General features: G+C 62.5%; 1 long non-coding RNA gene across 1 annotated transcript; it reads left to right on the forward strand.

Annotated features, from left to right (window-relative positions):
* Positions 1–3595: 3595 nt before the first annotated feature.
* Positions 3596–6612, forward strand: LOC118677111. The gene is made up of 3 exons (XR_004974325.1): positions 3596–3849; positions 5369–5423; positions 6101–6612. It is a non-coding gene; the product is annotated as an uncharacterized LOC118677111 (long non-coding RNA).
* The last annotated feature ends 237 nt before the right edge of the window (positions 6613–6849 follow it).

A 6849-nucleotide genomic window follows, 5' to 3' on the forward strand; every position in this document is an offset into this window, starting at 1 on the left:
CATCCTCTGGAGCCGCCTGTCCCTGTGTCCTTGGCAGGGAATCTGCAGGGCTGTGACTGTCCTGGGCTGAGCAGGAGGCCCTGCTGCCCGTTCTGGGGCAGCCGCAGGCCTGGGCAGGCCCCACAGCTGATGACATCAGCTCAGAGCAGGGTCCGCAGTCCCCAGGATGCCTGCCCTCTCTGCCCCACCTCCCACCTCCCTCCCGGGGCAACGCAGGCCCCAAGGGCAGCCTCCACGGTGGAGACACTCGGGTGAGGATTTGGGAGAAGCGGTCCCAGGGCCGAGGCTCTCCCCACAGAAGTCCAGGTCCAGGCAGGAGAGGCATCAGGCTCTGAACCGCCTCGCACCCGTGAGCGGCCCCAGAAGAGCAGGCTCCTGGGTACAGTGTGACATCACTTCCCATCGCGCCAGGAGACAAGGCTTTGCCAGGAACAGGCCCCTGGGGACAAGGCGGGCAGCGTTTTCATGACGCTGGCATAAATGAAGACCGCACCACAGCCTGCTATTCTGGGCAGAGACGGTGCTGTCTGGGCAGACGCCCTGGGACTGTCCTCTCTGTCCCCAAACCCCTGGCTCCTGCCACACGGCTCTCACCTCATCCGGGAGGGGGGGCTGCGGCAGGACCCCGCCCACGTTTGCTGCTCCGCTGCCCTCTGCAGGGGAAGCTGGGCGCCCTCCACATCCAACTTTAACCTCTGCCACCAATTCCATGACAAGGGGGACCCCTCCTCCCGCCTCTGTGCCTTAGCCATCTCCAGGCTGTCCCAGGAACCCCGAGGGGGAGCGTTCAAGAGTGGAGCCCAAGAAGGCCCCTTTGCCCTCACCCCAGAGGGTGCCTGTGCGGGGGGTCCCTTCCTTACCCGCCAACTGGGAAGGCAGCCTCACTTTCCAAACTGACGTCCGTGATCCAAATGAGAGCGGAGCCAGGTGGGGGCACACAGCCCCGGGCACAGCCCCCGGCCCATCTCCGCCTCCACCTCTCGGGGCTGCACCCCCGTCTGCTATGGAGGCTTCCCAACGGGTCCCAGGCTTGGTGGGCGCTCCTCCCCAAAGTGCCTGTGAGACGATGCACCAGCCGAGCCGGGTGGTGCAAGGGCCTTGTTCACCATCCTTCCCTCCCTCGGGGAAGGCTGCGTCCGCTCCTGGTCCTCAACTCCCAGGGAGTAGAGTCGGGAAGAAAGGTTGTATCAGTCAAACCAGAGGCTCACTCCCTGCACCAATGAGGGACCCGTCCCGGCTCAGGCCGGCTGTGCGCAGCCGCCAGGGGGCGCCGTGGGGACAGCGGCCGGGCGCCAGCTGAGCAGTGGTGCAGGGCCTCTGCGCCGCCCGCTGCAGCCGCAGCCAGCTCTGCTGACTTGGCCCCGGGCGGGGGAGGGCCTGCAGGAGCCTGGGCTCCCTCTGCCCCTGCGCAAGGAGACCTGGAGAGCCAGGCAGGGCCGCCACGGCTGGGGCAGTTGGTGGGGTGGGAGGGGGGAGAGCGGAGAGGCCCTGAGTCAGCATGGCTGCATTACCAGGTGCCCTGAGCCTCGGACCAAGACACCCCCCCACCCTCCCCACCCCACCCCACCCCCGTCTAATGAGCTCCTGCAGGCACCCCCCCCCCCGCCCCCGCCCACACATGCCTAACTGCAGGCATCCCCACCTCACTCAGGGACCAGCTCCAGCCCCATCTCCCCCCTCAACCGTTCCTGCACCATAATGCACCTGCCCTGGGTCCTCTGGGGGATGGAGACCTGGGGGATTCTTTTTAAAGACCAGCCCAGACCCCTGTTATGCTCTGGGGGTTACTGCGGGGTCAGTACCGGCCCTGGGGAGCTGATCTGGGGGCCAGGAGGGGAGAGTGTTGGCCTCACTCCCATCCCCCTGCAGCCCCGGCTAGTGGGCCGGACATGGGGACACTGGGGGCATGTGGCGGCTGTCACAGGTGCCTGGGATTTCTCTCCTGACAGAGCCTGGGAAGCGCTGGCCCCTCAGTGCAGCTGGCTTCCCTGTCCTGCCCCAGGGATGGGGGTGTCCAGGGACCTCCCCTCCGGCTACCCCTGAGGGGCTGGTGTCACCTTGGCCGCTCCATCCCCAACCGCCCTGATGTGGTCCCTGTGGCCCTGACGGCCTGAGGCCTGGCCGTGAGAAGCCACTGGAAGCCCATCTTTCTGCTCGGGCTGGTGGCTCATGTCACAGCCGCTGCGAGCGAGGCCAGAGCCCTGGGCTCGGTGTCGCCTGCTCCCTCTCGGACGGAGCACATCTGTGAAGTTTCTGCCTCACCTGACCGCCCACAGGGAAGCCGAGACTAGGGGACCTGGCGGGGTGCTGGGGGCCAACGGCTCCATTGCTTTTCGGTCACTGACAAGAGGCCCATCTCCCGGCCGATTCCAGATACAAAGGAGTTGATTCCAGGAACAGAGGGTGCGCCTCTGACATCGGGGCTGGGCAGTCCCTTCTCTCACTCCCCAGGGGTGAGGCCACCTGCACAGCCCTCCCCTTGGTCCAGTCATTTGGAGTGGGGGCCACGGGCAAGTGCCACCTGATGCACAAGCGAGGCTCCACTCCAGCCCCATGGGCTGCTGACCTCAGGGGACCCCGGCTTGCGGCACCCAATGGCTCATCGGGCTCCGAATCTTTCACCTTCAAGGGTGTTAGTCCAGAGACATCAAGCGACTGCATATCACTCAAGGGGTCCGGCAAACACACCAGGATTGGGAGCAGAGGTCAGAGATGGCTTTAAAGACATGGGCGGGGGGGCGGCCAGGAAGGCACCTCAGTGTGGGGGAGGGGCTTCTTTCACCCGCAGAGCACTGTCCAGTCTCGGCAGCCCAGCGGGCTAGACCCTCTGACACAGTTGTCTAGGTGACAGGAGGTTTGACCGGAACCCCTCACCCCCAGCAGCCTCATGCCAGCGGCCCCTGCAGTGGGGGGGTGAGGGGGAGCAGGGCTTTCTCACCATGAACCTTCCCTCCCGCCGGCTCCTGTTTGTGCGAGAACAGAGCCCAAGGCAGGAGCCCTCAGGGTCAGGGCGGGGGGGGGGGGCGGCAGCCTCAGTCCCTGGCTGCTGGGGGCTGCCTGGACCATTTATATCCAAGAGGTTTGCTGGCCCTGAGAGGTAGAGCTGATTTATTGTGAGACCTAGAGCTTTTTTTGTTTTGTTTTAATTTTTGTTGTTATTGCTGTAAAAAGACACCTTGTGCTGCAGGTGGAGTTTGGAGGAACTCAGCGCTCCCTCTGCCCGGGACCACCTGGGCAGATGCCACCATCGGCCCTGCATGGCGTCACCCCCAGTGCAGACCGCGGTCCAAGCACCGTCTGTCTGGGGACGCCACGCGAGCGGTGCCAGCCTGGGAGACCCCGCCGGCGCCCACTGAGGCAGCAGCTGGCTGTGGGCTGCCCTTGGCTGGTGGGGAAGAGTCCGGCCCGAGACCACGGAGCCCAGGGCTTAGGTGCCCAGGGCTGCGTGTGCGTTTCCCCAGCCAGAGCCCTGGCCCCCAGAGCGCTGTCCGCTGCTTCTGTGGGGTCCCCGCCTGGGTGAACCCCTTCTGGAGCCCCCACGACTGCCGGCGCCCCCCCACCCCAGCATCACTCATCACCCACAGACGCAGAGGGGGCTCACCCCTCTTCAGTGCTGCAGCCTGCGCCCCTGCAGTCGCAATCACCGTTTCGAGTTTCCCTCCAAAGCTCACCTCGCTAAACCCCAGAGAATGAAAGCTCCACCCCCAGGTAACAAGGCCGCCAGGCCGCCTCTGTGTCCCCGGGGCTCAGCCAGGCCGCAGAGACTGCCGATCGCCTGGGGAACCGCTCAGAGAGCCCGTCCGCCAGGCGGAACGCACGCACCGCGGCCAGGACTCGCGCAAACTCATCGTAAGTCTGTGGGGTCCCCGACCCGAGCCTGGGGGAGGGACGTCCACCAAGGAAGGTCCTGGCTGTGCTTTAGGTTTTGCAGGGGGCTCACGCTCCCCAGTCCCAGGTACCCAACGGCTGACCGAGAGTGGGTATCCCTCCCCCCTCCCCCCACCCTACTCCCCCACTCCCTCCCCCCCCCTCGGCTGCCGCCGCTGCTGCGGTTCTGCAGTCACTTGAAGGAGAAAGATTTCGCAGTACGGCATTCTTAAAGCTGCAGTGTCCAAATTCTCCTTCAAACCCCGAGTGTCACGGACACCCGCTCGCTTACCAGGGTCCTTTGCAGAGGGTGGGTGGGCGAGCAGACGGAGGACGGGGTGGGGGGCTTGGAGAAGCCAGGGCGGGGGGATCGGAGGCCCAGGCTCCTGCCAGGGTGACGCCAGGCCGCCCGCACCGCGGCAGCCTCTGCGGTGGACCAGGTGGCCGGCCCGCAGCCGGCTGCAATGGAGAAGGATTTTTTCCATCCTCACCACCACCCCCCGCCCTCAAATTTCTGCCACAAACTTGGATTCTTTGCAGCTTAATTCAAATGCAAGGTGCACACCAACACGAGAAAGAGACCCATTTGAAAAGAATCATTTGGGCAGCATTTTACAATCATTTCGAGAATCTGACTCCCGTGAACTGACTCAGCTCTCCCCACACTGCGCGGCCGGGAAGCCGGCGGGGAAGGACCCGGAGGAAGTTCACGGAGCCCAGAGTTTGTGCAAAGTCTCAGTGAACGCGGCTTAAAACCCCAAGGAACGGGCATCCTTCTGTCCGGCCAGCCGAGGCGCGGAGGGCGAGCAGCCCGGCCTCGGGGAACCCGCACGCCTCCCCGAAAGTTACCTCTCTCCTCGCTCCGCGCCGCGCCGCGTCCTGCCCGCCTGCCGGCAAGTTGCAGACTGCAGCCGGGAGGCAGCCGCTCGGAGTGTCAGCTGGTGCTGCACGGAGGATGCTGGAGTCTGGCTGCAGCCCGCGGTGCGGTGCGGGATGGTCTCTCCCCCGCCCCCCTGCTTAATTTAAACCCCTGACACTGCAAGACGCCTGCTCTGCCTGAGACGCATCTCCTCCCTCCCGCACTTCCTCACAACCAGGTCCAAGGCTCGCTCCACCTCCTACATCGGTTCACCTAAGATGCTTTTCTGGCTGGAAAGGGGGGGGGGGGGAGAGAGAGAGAGAGAGAGAGAGAGAGAGAGAGAGAGAGAGAGAGAGAGAGAGACTGGGACTGCAGAATTCTTAATTCCGTCCCTTCGGAGCCCACATTTTGGAGAAGGTGCCACTTGTTTGAAGTTTGAGGATTGCAGCCTGGCGCCCGGGGAAGGGACAGAGAGGGGAAAGGCAAAGCAGTGATGCTCTGATTTGCTTTAGGCAAGTCCACACCATCACTTTCCTTACCAAGGACAGCGGTCGGTCGACCCGGGGTAAAGAGAATAGGACACTTCCTCTCTGTCCGCCTTTTCGACAGTTTGGGAAATCGGTCTTTTTCGTTTTCCTTCAGGAAAATGCACCTTAAAAACGTGGTATGCGTGGGACACATATAAGATGGCCACAGAGTGAGTTTTGTCCCCGTGTGTCTGGGATTCTGGAAGTTCTGGCTCCTGCCTCCACTGAGGTAGCATCGTCTCAGGTTGAGACAGGGGCTTCGTGAGAACATTCCGAGAGAGAGAGAGAGAGAGAGAGAGAGAGAGAGAGAGAGAGAGAGAGAGAGAGAGACCCTTTAAATGCAGAACTGGTTAAAACAGTACCTCCTAACCTAATGCCCAGGAGAGGGTGCGGAATAGAGAAGTCCAGAGGCAGGAGGGGGTGCGGGAAAGACTCTGAATGGAATGCAAACTCGGAGTCTGAGAAGGACAACAAGGGAGAAGGGGGGGCACAGGCAGGCGCCAGAGGCTCCTTAGTCCATTGTTCAGGAGGACCCACTGCACCAACTGCATCTGCCTCTTATCACTGAAGTGAGAGCTGGTGTGCGACTTGCCTCTGAGCAGGACCGGGAGGGGAGGCTCTGCACCTGCCGGGGACGGACAGGCCGGGCGCTGCAGTGCACCAGGGCCAGCGTGGCCGGCACCGCGCCAGCACTGCACCCAGCGGCCTGCCAGGCTACGCTGGGGGATGGAGCCAAGGGCAGGCCATACTGCACTCCTCGCTGTGGCAGGGGGTGGCCGCGCACCCACGGGGTGTCCCAGGGAAAGGGACCTCGCAGGGCACGCAGCCAAATCCCTCCATTTCACAGACAGAAAAACCAAGACCCGGGACACGGCAGGGCCTCGCCCAAGGTCACCCGGCCAGTGAGAGGCACAGCTTCGATTAGAACGTGGACCTTCGGATCCTCCGTCCTGTGATTTCTCTGTACCTGTCATCGCCCCTGTGACATGAGCAACCTGCCTCGCCACCTCCTCGCGTGACCTTGAGGATGACCTCTGCGCTGCGACTCAGTTTCCCCCCCCCGCAGATGATATCAAGTCTTGGGCCGAGGAATTTCAACTCTCTGAAAGCAGAAAGGATACCAAGTAGTTTTCTTGTGGGCGAAGGCCAGACCACATACGCAGGCTCAGGGACCAGAGCAGGTTCTTCTGTCCCTTCCAGTGTCACCTGTATCCGTCTCCTGTGGCTGCTGCCACAGACGGCCACACACCCGGTGGCTTAAAACCGCAGACACCTGCCCTGGCTGGGGTGGCTCAGTTGGTTGGAGCGTCACCCCATACACCCAAAGGTCACGGGTTTGATTCCTGGTCAGGGCACATACCTAGGTTGTGGGTTTCGGGGTGCATATAGGAGGCAACCTATCCATATTCTCTTTCATATTAATGTTTCTCTCTCTCCCTAAAAAAATAAAAATCAATAACCATATCCTCGGGTAAAGATTAAAAACAAAAAAAAAAAGGCTGCTCAGCATCTTTCTAGTGTTTCAGTTGCGTTGGCTTACTGAATCCTTCCCGCAGCCCTCGGAGGCAGGTGCTGCGTGATCACCGCCACTTCACA

Source organism: Myotis myotis, unplaced genomic scaffold (assembly GCF_014108235.1).
Source record: "Myotis myotis isolate mMyoMyo1 unplaced genomic scaffold, mMyoMyo1.p scaffold_m19_p_2, whole genome shotgun sequence".
NCBI classification, from domain to species: domain Eukaryota; kingdom Metazoa; phylum Chordata; class Mammalia; order Chiroptera; family Vespertilionidae; genus Myotis; species Myotis myotis.